The sequence below is a fragment of the Acomys minous genome (genome assembly GCF_964271855.1).
Source record: "Acomys minous genome assembly, chromosome: 4".
Lineage (NCBI taxonomy): Eukaryota > Metazoa > Chordata > Mammalia > Rodentia > Muridae > Acomys > Acomys minous.
The window spans coordinates 113,197,951-113,211,610 of NC_140486.1; the positions used below are offsets into that span (position 1 = coordinate 113,197,951).

The 13,660-nt window shown below is 50.7% G+C and overlaps 1 protein-coding gene across 3 annotated transcripts in view; it reads left to right on the top strand.

Moving 5' to 3' along the window:
• The first annotated feature begins 2,489 nt into the window (after positions 1 to 2,489).
• Positions 2,490 to 13,660, top strand: part of SH3BP4 (SH3 domain binding protein 4) — a 76,499-nt gene continuing 65,328 nt past the window's right edge. For 2 of the 3 annotated variants that reach the window (XM_084779880.1, XM_084779882.1), the window contains exon 1: positions 2,490 to 2,718. The gene's annotated coding sequence lies outside the window, so the exon portion shown is untranslated. Of the gene's footprint in view, positions 2,719 to 2,841; positions 3,107 to 13,660 lie in introns of those variants that run through there. The other variant, XM_084779881.1, reaches the window with a different exon arrangement.

Below are 13,660 nucleotides of genomic sequence, written 5' to 3' on the forward strand. Positions count from 1 at the left end.
CATTTACAACTCGCTTGACTTTTTCAATGTGTTGTAAATATTTCTTCTTCTGAGACAGAGTCAGTCTTCCTACAGATCCTAAGCTGTCTTCAAATTCCCAATCCTCCTGTTTTATCTTTCTGAATGCTGGGATTAAGGTACATGCCGCCTAAACCAACAAGCCTCCCGTCCCAAGACAGGATTTAAAAAAAAAAAAGATTTTATTTTCGTTTCATGTAAGTGAGTGTCTTGCTTGAATGTGTGTCTGTGTAACAAAGTGTGCCTGGTGCCCAGGGAAGGCAGAAGAGGGCGTCAGATCCCCTGAAACTCCAGTTAGAGATGCTTGTAAGTAGCCACAAGGGAGCTGGGAACGGAAGCTCAGTCCTCTGGAAAAACAGCCAGTGCTCTTAACCTCTGATCCATCTTTCCAGTCTCCAAGACAGGGTCTTACGCATCCTAGGCTGACCTTGACTTTACTGTGTAGTGGAGTACGACCTTCAACTTTTACTCCTCCTGCTTCCTTCAATCCCAATCCCTGTTCTTCCATCTCTTAAGTGCAGGCTTGAGCCACCACATCCTCGGCCCCCTACTTATTTAACACTGAGGATGCAACCTAGGGCTTTGTTCTTGTTGGGCAAGCACTCTACCCACTGAGCTATATCCCCAGCCCATGGTCATTTGTTATTCCCCCTCCTTCTGACATAATTTAGACGTTCGTTATTTGATGTAGCAGTAATACAAATAGCTAATATTTAGTACCGGCTACCTTGTCCTAGGCACTCTGCGCAGACTTATGCTCTGTATTTAATGTTCATACTCATATAGGTAAGTGAGCTTCAGAGAGGCCCAGGGATTACAATGCAGCAGCCGACTGGCTCCTGGCATGCCCTCCACAGTCTGGATGCTTTTGTCCCCTCCCCCCAACACAGGCTATGTACCTTTAGGAGATGGCTGCTGCTTGTTGTTGTTGTTGTTGTTGTTGTTGTTGTTCTTCTTCTTCTTCTTCTTCTTCTTCTTCTTTTCTTTTTCTTCTTCTTCTCCTTCTCCTCCTCCTCCTCCTCCTCCTCCTTCTTCTTCTTTTTCAAGACCGGGTTTCTCTGTGTAGCCTTGGCTGTCCTGGACTCGCTTTGTAGACCAGGCTGGCCTCGAACTCACAGCAATTGGCCTGCCTCTGCCTCCCTAGTGCTGGCATTAAAGGCCTGTGCCACCACACCCGGCAGGAGGTGGCTTCTTTTAAGGTCTACAGGTGCATTTTAGGAGCAATTGTACTCATGTTCTAAGAGAACACGAAATGTCACCCTCTGAGCCCTGGATTGACCTGTATGTTTACCTGAATCCACCAGGGCTGTACCTAGAGTAAATAATCCTCCATTCCTCTGAAGGGAGGCTCCCAGACCGGAGTGTGCAAGGCTTTCGGGGAAGGGGCGCATAAAGAACATGGGGGATAGAAAACTCCTGGCCAGAATCCCGGCTCTGACGCCCCCAACCCCCGGCGGATATGACAATCTGTGTTAACGTCTAAAGTCACTTTGAAAATAAAAAACGGTTTCTGTCGCTAGCGATGATAGTGAGGGCAGCAGGCTCAATGGGCTGCTGGGTTTGGATCTGTGACAACATTAAAGATGTGCTTGCTACTAGCTCCAAATTGCAGCCTCAGATCCCTGCCACTCTTTGCCACCGCAGTCAAAGGCTGGTTCGACTTCAGTGAGGCAGTCAACCCCACCAGCCTCTGTCCACTCCTGTGAGATGACTCATGAGAGCAGCCAAGCGTGGGCTTTTGCTCCGTGGCTTCGCAGTGCATTTATTCACTGAGCTCGTGCCCGAGCTTCTGCTTCTTTGCCAGGGAAGCCTGGGCAGAGGGAAGTGTAAATATGCTGACATGTATTGAGTTTGCAGTCTGCCTAGCAGGCAGATCTCCTCCCCTTGTAGTTGTTCCGTAAGCTGACTTTTTTTTCTTACTGTTTAACCACTGCCGGGGGACCGGAGGCGCCACCAAAACCGAGCACCAGCGGCCTCCACCAGATATTTTCTGAGTTCAGGGGCAAAGACCCCTCCTCCCCAAGGTCTCAACCCCACTCCCTCAGCTGGCGCTGTTAAGGAGGAACACAAGGAATGTTGGCGGGAATCGGGCCCCAGCAGAAGAGGCGCCAGGCAGCCAAGCGGCTTTTCTCTGCAAGCGGCCGCTCGATCGGCCCCTCCCCTCCAGGACGCCCCTCCTCCTGCATCCAGGCCCCGCCTTCGCTAAGAACTGCTTTCCCCCAGCTCCAAACACAGCCCCTATTCGCTCCAGCCTCTTATTGGACACGCCCCTTTGTTCACGCCCCGCCCACGTTCCGCCCAGTCTCATCTAGGCCCCGCCTCTCCGCCAGAGACTGTTACTAGAATGAGGTTCCGCCCCCGGTCTCTACGCCCCAGCCAGGGCTTGACCCCGCCTCTCGCTTCCGCTCCGCCCCCAGACTTAGCCCCGCCCCTCCCGCGGTCTCGCTTGTGTTCCGCCCTCCTAGCGCCCGCTGCTTGCGCCCGGGCCCCGCCCGCACTCGCGCCCCGCCCCGGCCCAGACCACCTCTGCGCCCGCGGGCGGGGGCCGAGCGCTCTGGGCTGTCGCGGCGTCTAGGCACCTCATCATCTCCGCTGCCTCGATCGCTGCCGCTTTGGTTCTTGGAGCAGCGGGCGTCCCCGGCCGGGCGAGCCCCGCACGGCGAGGGAGCCGCAGGACCCTTGGGGCGCCATGCGAGCCAGGTAGGCGCGGCGAGAAGCCCGGGGCCGGACGGCGCACCCGACACCCGCGCGCGGTGTGGCTTCGGGCGGCATCCCGGGCACAGGGGCGCGGCCAACCCAGAGCAGCTCCAGCTCTGGGTTTCCTGCCCTCTGTGGTCACAGCCCAGCTCGAGCTACGGATCGTAGTCGCTAGGGCCTGGGGCGCGGGGAGGCCGGGGAGGGGTCTCGGCGCCACCCGCGCGGTTCTGGGGAGGAGCGTAGAGCGCGCGGCTCCGGGTTAAACTTGGTGACAATGCACATTTCAACTTCTTCGGAGAGCCCTCCTGGAGGATGAAATTGAAAACTCCAGTTTCTGTCTTGGCTATCGAGTGACCGAGCAGCCTCGAGGTGACAGCGCTGGAGTGTGCGGGTAGGAGCAGAGGGATAGAGGAACCTTGTTCTGCAAGTGCTGTTTACCGGGAAGCCGCTCTGCGCCGCCGACTGACTCTTGTTAGAAGGTCCCAGTTTGGGGGCCAGGAGGCTCCTAGCTGGGTGGGATCTGGAGATGCAGTGTGCATGTTTTGGGGGACTTGGCGGTGCGGACTGAGGGACTGACTGGCTGGCGCTGGCCCTTCCGGGTGTGGGTCGCCGGCAGATGCCGCGCGGGAGGAGCGGTGGAGAGCTGGGTGGCCTCTCTGCGTGCGCAGAAGGTTGTGGAGCCTCGTGAATCAATGAGATTTGAAAGAGAATACCGTGCTGGGCTTAGTTCATATTTATTCTTCCCTTGTTAGCGCAGCAGATTGGTGTTCTGTGATTTAGCAGCAGAAATAAAGTTTGCATAACTTTTGCTCTGATTATAAAAGCAACGAGTGCCCAGAGCACAAATAAACAACCTAAGAGACCCACGCTGATCCCTCATTCGTGGTGGTGGTGGTAGTGGGGAGTACGGGGCGGGGGCGGAGAATGTCACAATCTTGTAGATTTAATCATTGGATTATACCTGGCACCCTCTTGCCTAACCCCAAGAAAACCCTCATGAAGCCGTCCCCTCTCCGCCTGATTGTCTCCAGAGTCCCAAGTTAGGATATTTTTGGCCTGCCTCACCACAAAGGCTGTTTCTGATAGACGTGAATCCCTTCTTGATGTGCTGGGGTTTCTATGAGATGGGTGGGTCCAGATGGAGAGAAGTGAAGACCCAGTACCTCAGCCCTGTCTGTGGCTTTGCTACCGAGCCTTGTTAAAAAAAAAAAAAAAAGATAGTTATGATTCCCAATCTGCTTCCTAGGCCACCATAAAAATTAATGGGTGGTTTGCAGAGTGTTTTGGCATCCTTAGGTGGACAGCGGCTGTATTTCAGTGTGCTGGGGAGCATTTAGCTGTTCCACGGTTGTCATCCAGTAAAACAGGCTACCTAGAGCTTGGCTACCCGGCTCAGGAAGCAGGATCCAGGCAGGCCCCAGGGATCCCAGAGTGTACACTCTTACTCCTCTTCCAAGGGAGAGGTTTGGAAGTAGCTGGTGTTCTCAAGGTTCCTTCCCTACTGCACCTCTTGGACTTGGGAGTGAGGTGGTGTGCCCCCTTGGACTTGGGGGTGAGGTGGGCATTGGTGCCTGGTGTATGTAAAGTTGTAGAATGCCCTACAAAATGCCTGCCCACAGCTCCCTCCAAGAGGGAACAGTTGGTTCTGGGAGGACGCTTGAAGTGAACAACCTGGTTTCCCAGCGATTTGTTTTATGTCTCACGTGTTTACACCGGCTGAACAATGACCGGCTCCGCTGCCGGCTGCAGAAATGCCAGCAAGGCCTCTGTGGACTTTCCTTTCTTTCCTGTTGTCCCCAGGTCCTGGCACCAGGCTTTTAATGTTCTTAAAGAACAATTAATAGGCATCCAGACAGAGAGGTGAGGCACAGGCTGCCTTTTGTCCTCACCCTGTCTCCCCGCCAAAAGCCAGGCTGGAAGGTTCTCTTCATGACACTGGTGATTCTTTGATAGTTTCGTTTTTAATTGTTGTTCCCATCAGCTCTTTGATGTGGCCGGGGGTCTGGTTGCAGATGTGAGCTCAGACAGGGGCTTGGAAAAGGCCAGAAAGCTGGCTGGAAAAATCGTTGATGAGGCATCCTTCACTCTCCAGCCATTGTTAATAGAAGTTGTGCTGTTAGTTTTCTGGGTGGAGGTAGAAAGGGAGGAGGGGGGTGGTCTTCCTGGAATTTTTCCTTTGCTGTTTGGTAAGCCCGCAGGAGGCTGGAATTACTCCCCTCCAGGCTGTTTGCATAGACTTTCTTTTTATTCTAATGTTGGTTTCTAGTCTGATAATGAGATAGAATGAATGATGAATGGGGTTTACACCCTCCTTTCCTGGGAGGCCTCCTGGCTTTGAGTCCTCTGTTCCCAGCCAATTAAGAGCCCTTAGCTTTCTGAAACTGCATGGTGTGTGTGTGTGTGTGTGTGTGTGTGTGTGTGTGTGTGTGTGTCTACTCCTGGGAGAGAAGGCCATTGATGTCTCTCAGAGAATGCTTGACCAGAAGGAGGCTAGAGCCACTGCGTTCCTAACTTGTAATCCTGGCTCCCGGCAGGGTATCTTAACTCCCTGTTGGAGTCCTATCTAGCAAGTAGACAGCCTTGGGGCTTCCTATTGCTTTGTTATTTTCAGGCTTGACACCTGTGTGGGGTTGTGTTACCGTCTTTTCTCCTGAGACTTGGAATCAGGTCCCTGGGACATCTCTCAGGGCCCTAGAGATAAAGCACCAAGGTTTCTTTGTCCCATGGCTACAATTCGACAACCGGGAATGGGGATACCCAGCAGATAGCCATGCTCACGGCAGTTTGCCACCCCATTTCCAACACAGCTTCTAGTGGCTTCAGCTAGGTCCTGGCTCCACAGAAACTCACACAACACAAGCTCTGCAGCTGCCCCTCTTTGGAGAAGTGACAAGAAAATTATTGACCAAACCCCAAGACACCCAGGGAACAATGCATCTGCATTCAGTGTCCTCCAAGAAGCCTTGGCCAGATACTCAGTAGGCCCCAGGGTATCTGTGTTGCATAACTCCACACCCCAGGCATGGAGGCCAGCTCTGGGAGAAGATACAAGTCCGTAGAGGGCAGAGATTGCACCGTGTTTCAGAAATGAAGGCTTTGAGGTTGAGTTTAAAGGAGGGGGAGGTGACAGCCTCTATAGAAAATCTAGTCTCCTGCCCACCGTGCTACGCACCTTCAGTTGTCAGCAAGCTATGGATCACTGGTACCCGTTTGATGCCACTCAAGAGCACTAGACATTAGTTGTGTAACACTTTCCTCTGTTGCATCCTGTAGGGGATGCTCCTTAAACAGGAAGGTAAGCAACTCAAAATAGTTTCAGGAAGTTCCTAAAACTGACCAGATTCACTAGATCCCTTTTCAGAGTAAGCAATAAAATGCAGAGAGCCACCACTCTCAGACAAGCTAATCTGCAAAGATGACTCGGAGATCAGATCAGCTGCCCGGAAGAAGCAGAAGCCGCCATTCCTAGCTGCCTGGAAGAGGCATAGACAAATGGACTCTCTTAGAAAGGACACTGCTCAACCTGTTGAGCCTCCAACAGGCTATGCAGTGTGCTCCAGGTTCCCAGCTTTTGTGAACTGTTACCCATGCTGGAGTGGGCCTTGGCGATCCAGCTGTCTTTCAGTCATTTCTGCTCCTGTAAGTAACCCCTCACCTACACTTCTCTAAGTAACCCCAAATAAAACACATTGATTCACCTAGTTGGACTTTGGTGGTATTTGTACTTTGGTCTGTCGTGGGCTTCCCTGTCTGGGGTGAATAGACATGTGTAGTGTCTCCCCAGGAAAAGCCTTGTCACATAACAACATCACACACCGAGAACCCAGTGACCCTTTCTGTGCCTTTTTGGAGTCTTCCTGTATGCACTTTAGGGAGTCTGCACAGATACTGTTGTCGATAGGAAAGCTGGCAGCATTTTGCTGAATCTTGCACCTCAAAGAGTTTAATGCATGCTTGAGCCAGCATTTGAACCTGGATTCATGCATTCCAGAGGCCTCCCATCATCCCTCACCGAGTGCCGAAATTAAGGAAGCAAGCGCTCCCAGTCATGCGTTTGGGAGTGTTAAGAAACAGGCATGGAGATAGCTGGATGCCATCTTTCTTGCACAATTCTAAACTAGCTCACACTCTGAAGGTGGTGAAACCTTTCCAGCCGTGTGGAAGGCAGCCAGCCTGCACCTCCAGTCCTGCAGCGGATGCCCTCACCCTGCCTGTGTGCTGAGCAGAGCTTGGATGTTTCTAGAAGATCTGAGGTTCTGCATGCAGATGGAAGAAGTCAGGCAGAATCGACCGGAGGCCTGCCCTTGTCCCTTTGAGAGACATGTTCTGGCCTGATGACGTCACAAAGAATCAAGATTATAGGGAGACTGTTCAGTAAACGTGAGATAAGGGTTCCACCTTCCTCTTTACAGCCAAATAAATGACACACTCATGAGATTATTCTTATCTGCTCAATGGAGGCTTGTCCCAGGAGAGCTTTGTGGATGCCTGTTAGCCCAACTCTTCTGAGCTGATTAAACAAAAAAAACCAAGCCTCTCTTTGAGAGAACTTTATGGATCCAAATTCTTACTCGGCCTTCTCCTGGCCACCATGACGATCTCAGGGACCCTCCTGAAATCTGAGGGCCTGTTTACCCAGCCGCAGGTGTAGGAGGCTAGGAGCCAGGTGTGTGCTGGGAACCTGCTCCGGGGGAGAAAAACAAAGAGCCTGAATGGGACCATCTGCCAATTTCTGTGGTGTAAACATTCCCAGCCTAGCTGATTTGAAGCTCCCAGTGTGGGCTGGCAAAATTCCTACACATTTAACTATATGTGGGAGTCAAGAAAATTAAAAAAACTGGTTCCAGCTCCCCTTGCATATGCTGAGCCCCTCTAACCCGTTCAGTAGGATGACTAGTTGCTTTGCTTGGGCAAGGTACTCCAGGAAGTAAATGATACAAAAGGTTTTGAGGGACGCCATGCAACCAAGTTTGACCAGCAAGGGGTCTTCAAAACTCAGTCTGCTTTAAAATCACTAGGGACCTCTCTGGGTATGGGCCTCCTGGTCTGTGGAGATAGGGGTGTGTGTGTGTGTGTGTGTGTGTGTGTGTGTGTGTGTGTGTGTGTGTGTGTGTGTGTGTGTTGTAAGATCAACCTTGCTGTCATCCTAGGGAGTTATCCACTTTGTAAAAATTCTAGATGTTTATTTAATTTGCTTACACATATATGTGCACCACATGAGTGCCTAGTTCCAGAGGAGGAAGTTCCAGAGGAGGAAGTCAGAAGAGGGTGCCTGATCCTCTGAGCCTGGAATCACTGGTGATACCACCATGTGGGTGCTGGGAACTGAACCTGGGCCCTCTGCAAGAGTGACAAGTGCTCCTAACCACTGAGCCATCTCTCCAGTTGCTTTCTAAGAAAAGGTTTTCCCTTGGCCTCAGACTCACCAAGTAGGCTGGACCGGCTGACCAGTGAGTCCCCTCGCCCAGAGATTACAAGCATGCATCCCCATGCCAGCTTTATTTTAAAAGTGGGCTGTTGGGGTTGAATTCAGGTCTTCCTGTTTTTCAAGGCAAACACTTTAACCTACTGAGCTGTCAAGTCCCCAGCCTGTCTGTAACTTTCAAAAGTGCCAGGTAATGCTAACAAGAACCCAGGCTTGGATACAGTAAGGCATTCCTGTGAGAAGGGAATTGGACAGGCAGCTTGGGATGAAACATGGCCAAAATCCTGAGTTTTAAGTTGGGGGTGGGGCCTGACGTTTCTCTGGTGTAGAAGATTATTCAGGGAAGTGCCCTGTTGTGGGGGAGAGGCAGGCAGAGGCCAGTTTTCACACTGCTCTGTTGGAGTCTTGTGTGGCCTTTTCATCACAGGATAATGGTAGGACCTTCCTTGTTGGGTCTTGGTTGCTTAAGACTGAGTAGAATGGCTTTGGTCCTTGGGTGTGTTTGAGGAGGTGATCTTGGAAGTTAAAGCAGAGGTAAGGAAGCCCAGCAGCCTTCCTGGGAACTACTCAGGTAAAGGAGGGAGAAAATCCAGGCCTCAATCAAGGGTCTTTTTTAAAAACCACTGGGCTTAGCACACATATAAGGAGCTTATGTTTTATCTACGATGATTAGCAGTAAAATGATTTTAAAATCTAGTTTTCTTTAGTAGCACTAAGTACACAAGAGAGAAGTGTCCTTCAGCCGCTAGCCATGGTTAGCAAGGCATCTTCAGCCCTAGCCAGATGTGTTTAGCAGGTCTGGTTGGGAGGAGGCATTGAAATCCGCTGGGTGGGGCTGGAGAAATGGGCATCTTGGTTAAGAGCCCTGGCTGCTCTCCCAAAGGACCTGGGTTCAATTCCCAGCACCCACATAGCAGCTCACAACTGTCTATGACTCTAGTGCCAGGATATCTGACAACCTCACTCAGACATACATGCAGGCAGAACATCAATGCACATAAAGATAAATAAATCATTTAAAAAAGAAAGAAAGAAAGAAAGAAAGAAAGAAAGGAATCTCCTGAGTGTAGTATGTGTAGTATTTAAGGAGACACCAGGTCACAGACATGGGAGAGTAGGACCACAGGAGACAGAACAGGCCTGGGCTCTTCTCTCCTTTGTGGGAGGAAGGGCTCCGGACGCTTACTGTGAAGCTGCCACCTTGGAGCACCAGTGAAGGAGGGCAGGAAGGCTGAGGGTGAGCCATTGCAGAAGCAGGTGGGGGCGTCAGGTGCTGTGTGAGGAAAGGGAACTGAGAGCCCTAGGTTGAAGCAGTAAGAGAAGCAGGAGGGTAAGCAGAAGTTGAGGGTAAGCAGATAGACAGGATGGGCGGAGCCGGCGTTGGGCAGACATCAATCATATGGGCTGTAGGATGGAAGGGCCCAGGGAGGAGTCAGAGACGTTCCTCATGACCAGCAGGTTAAGAGTAACGTAACCTCCGCGTACCTGCCCAGGTATCATGGTTGCAGCTTTTTGCACAGCCCTTGTGGAAATGAGGAGCTCTTTCTTGTTCTAAAGACACGGCTCATGGGATACTTTCATCCACTTAAGCCTCCCTGAACAGAGCGTCTCTGGCTTCCCAAGATTAGGAGCTGCCCTGCATCGCTTATCTGTGTGTCCAGTGTGCGTGGGTGAGTGTGTGTAACTTAACCTGTGTGTGGGTGTGCACCTCTGTCCAAGTGACCATCCATGTGTGTACACATGTGTGCAGAAGCCAGAGGACAGCCTTGGGTATCACTCCTCAGGCACCGTCTCCTTGGCTTTAGTTTATTGAGACATTATCTCGCACTGACCTGGAACTCAGCAGTCAGCTCCAGAGGTCAGTCTGTCTTTTCTGTCTGTCTCTGACTGCCCAGTGTTAGGATAAAAAGTGTGTGTCGTCACACTCTGGTTTTAGTTTTATTGGGTCCTGGGGCTCGAACTTAAGTCCTTTACTGCCTGACCTTCTCAGCCCCGCCCTTTACGCCTTATAATCTATGCATCTTTCATGCACAGTAGGCCTTCAGCCACAGCGTGTGAGATGGGGGAGGGTAGGAGGGAGCGAGCGAGGGAGATTGATTGATGAATTATTTGGGGGTGGTGTAGTTGTCAAGTGAAATACAGTGATGACTCTGTCCTGCCGTACAGTGACAAGCCTAATTTTCTGTGCTTAGGCATCTTGGTACTCTAAAACTTAGAATATATGACCAGAGTAATTTCTGGCTTTAGTATTCTGGCTTATGCATAATAATCAGCTTACTTATCAGTGCTGTCAAGTATTCATCCCGGAGTTGTATGCAGTTTAATTTTTAAGTAGTGCAGACATACCCTGTCTTTGCTTACCAGTGTTATGTTATTGCTCTTTGTAAAGGGGCTTGAATGTTCAATAGCTTTAGGATGCAGAATGGTCCGTGGAATACCCTAAAACATTTCAAGGGCGTTTAAGCATCTGAAATTCATCTGAACTATGGCTCTGACAGGCAGCAATGTCAAGAGTTTGCATGTAGCTCATGTGTAAATGGAAAATCGGGGTACTGTGTAATGATCTAGCTGAAACCAACTCAAAGGTGTTGATATATTGCATAGAAAAAAAATCATGTAGCATGCTGGCCCACAGCATCCATGTGCGGCCCAGTGGTGCATAGAGGGTGGACAGAGTGCAGCCCCATGGTCCTGTCTGCTACAGTTTGCCCTTTGCCTCAGTCCTCTCAGGACATCCTACCACAAAACTTGTGTCGTCTTGTCGCTGTGCTTTGCTTCAGAAATCTGCCCCTGATGCCTTTGCAAGAGCAGTTCTATTGCTGGCAGGATCGGGGAGCCATTGAACAGCTCACCTTTTAAGCGGGTGGGGCCAGGAAATGGCATTTGAATTTGGTACCTCTCCAAGTCTGTAGAGGAGGTGAGACTGTGGGTGACATCAGGATCCATCCCCGACAGCCATCAGCCACTGCAGACCGCTGCTGTTCACACCTGCACACTTAGTTTTGTTTGTATTTTTATCAGAATTGTTTGGATAGAGGCAAAAGACATGTCACTGGCCACAACACACACGTGCACGCACGCGTGCACATATATACACACACACTTGAAATGACTGTTTTTTTTAAACATACGAGTATTTTTCTGTGGTTTCAGATTCTTCCTTCCTTCCTTTATTGTGCTTTTTTCCTTCTAGCCGGCATTGCGGCCATGTCTGTTAGTAGCTGTTTCTTTGTGGTCAGTCAAATCTGAACCAGGCTACTTTGCATAACTCCTAAGTCACCTAGGAAGATCCCGGCTGGGAATTAGCTAACTGACTGCCTACCAGTTTCTCCTAGCACACTGCCTTTGCACCAGGCCTTTGTGACAGACAATAGCTGAACGAGGACTTGGGTGAGCTGGAATTTGAGAAGTTCCTTTTCCCAAGGGGCCTCTCCAGTGGCCTTTCGCTGGGCCTGCTTCAGTTTTGAGGAGAGAAACATCACAGTGCAGAGGGACCTGGGCTTCCCAGTGTGTCACACATCTTCCTTTTGGACGAGGGGCCTGTAAGTGGTGACCTCAGGGCTGACCTCCTGCTGTTGGGGTATCCAAATGAGAAGTATCTATACCCTGTCCAAGGTGGATTTGGGATTCGTTCTGGCTTGGGGCCTCTTCTGAATCTTGTTGCACACTGGCGTTGTTTTTAAGGTGGAGCAAATAGAGCATTTTATGGCCAGGGGAGTCACCTGATCAGGGACATCTCAGCATCAGAACAGAGTGCCAGGTTTTGATGCTTTGGACATTCCATCTGACCTTTAAAGATCAAACATGTTTACCTTGCCCTTTGTTCAAGGACCTGGGAGGAGGAGGAAGAGATGGAGCAGGATGGAGGTAGAGGAGGTAGGATAAGGAAGAGGAGGAAGAAGAGAGATGAGGTGCTGCAGTTTGCTCCCTAGGCTCCAGGCATAGGCTGGTCTGTTCTGCCTCACAGCATAGAAAGACCCTGGCCAGGCGGAAGCAGGCTGCTGGAGGCTTCTGTATTGTGCTTGGCGTGGGGCTTGGGAAGCGTTGACAAAGTAGACACTTACCTAAAAATTAGTACAACCTCACCCCAACCAAAACCCATCTTGGCATTGGATTCACATTATTACTCAATAATTTCATGTTCCTTTTAGAACAGAAGGAAGTGTTAAAGGGGGAGAGGGAAGTTCACACCAGCAACGGTCCACACAAGGATGGCGGAGCCATTCCCGTTGTTGTGGGAGTGACTGGGATACTTCATGGTGCTTCTGGCATACAGGGTTTTTTGTTTCTGTGTTTATAAATACATTACTCCCCCACTCCCTCCCCGAGACAGGGTTTCTCATGTCGCTTGCCTGTCCTGGACTTGATCTGTAGACCAAGCTGGCTTCGAACTCACAGAAGTCCGTCTGCCTGTCTCCTTGAATGCTGAGACTGAAGGTGTGCACCACTACGCCCATCTAAATAATTTTTTGGTTGGGGTTTACCATGAACATTTCACATTATTTTACCAGACTGGTTCTCACACTGTTGCTCTGGCTAGCCTGAAATTCACTGAATAGACCAAGTTGGTCTTGAACTCAGAGGAGATTCTCTCGCCTCTGTGTCCAGAGTCCTGAGTGCTGGCATTGAAGGCATGCTTACCATGTGACCACACAGATCATATATGTGCTGAATATAAGCTGCATTCCAGGGAACAACTCATAAGTATAAGCAAGCATCTTTCAGTATAAACTTCCCTCCGAATGACACTTACTTTTATTTTGTTCAAAATCTATAAAGCGCTTCCCACCATTTTAACTGATGGTGACTGTCATGGCTGTATAGTGAAGGCCCCCCCACCAGGCAGTGGGGGCCATTTCTGATTGCTCTCAAGGCTGCTTCCCTTGCTTACCCCTCTGAGGGGCTGACTCCCCAAGGCATACTGCTCTTAGACATTGTGCTTCTGTTGGGACCCTGGAGTGGGTTTTGGGGGCCGGGGGGGGGGAGTGGCACTGCACCTAGGACGGGGAGGACAGGTGGTGACTTCCATGTGTTCGGCTTGCAGAGCCGAGGCCCTGAGCTGTCTTCAGGTTGTACCGTAGTGTCTGGAGGTTTATGGACACTTGATCGGAAAGACTGCGTTGTGATTTCGCCCAGGGAACGAACGGTGCCGAGCTGACTTTTGGAACCTCTGAGTTCATTGAGAGAAGTTCCTGGTCCCGGCTGTTGATGGCCACACTTCTGTCTCCAGACTGCAGTCCCGTGTCACAGGACTTCTCCAGTCTGGCGAGAGAGGAAAGCCAGTCTACGGGTGGAATATTTTTTTGGCCTGTCTCCTGGGAACGGTTTTGGCACTAGCTGTTTGTGTGACTCATCTACCTATTGCTTACATGAAGCAGCATTTCGGGGGCCTTGTAAAGACCCTAAGGAGGTAAGGAGGGTCACTGGCTGGCTTGGCTGGCAATCTGGAACGCGCAGGGCTCATTAGCTTTGTTATTTGGTTCAGAGTGCCAGGTGCTCCCTGTTTGAGGTCGACCTCTG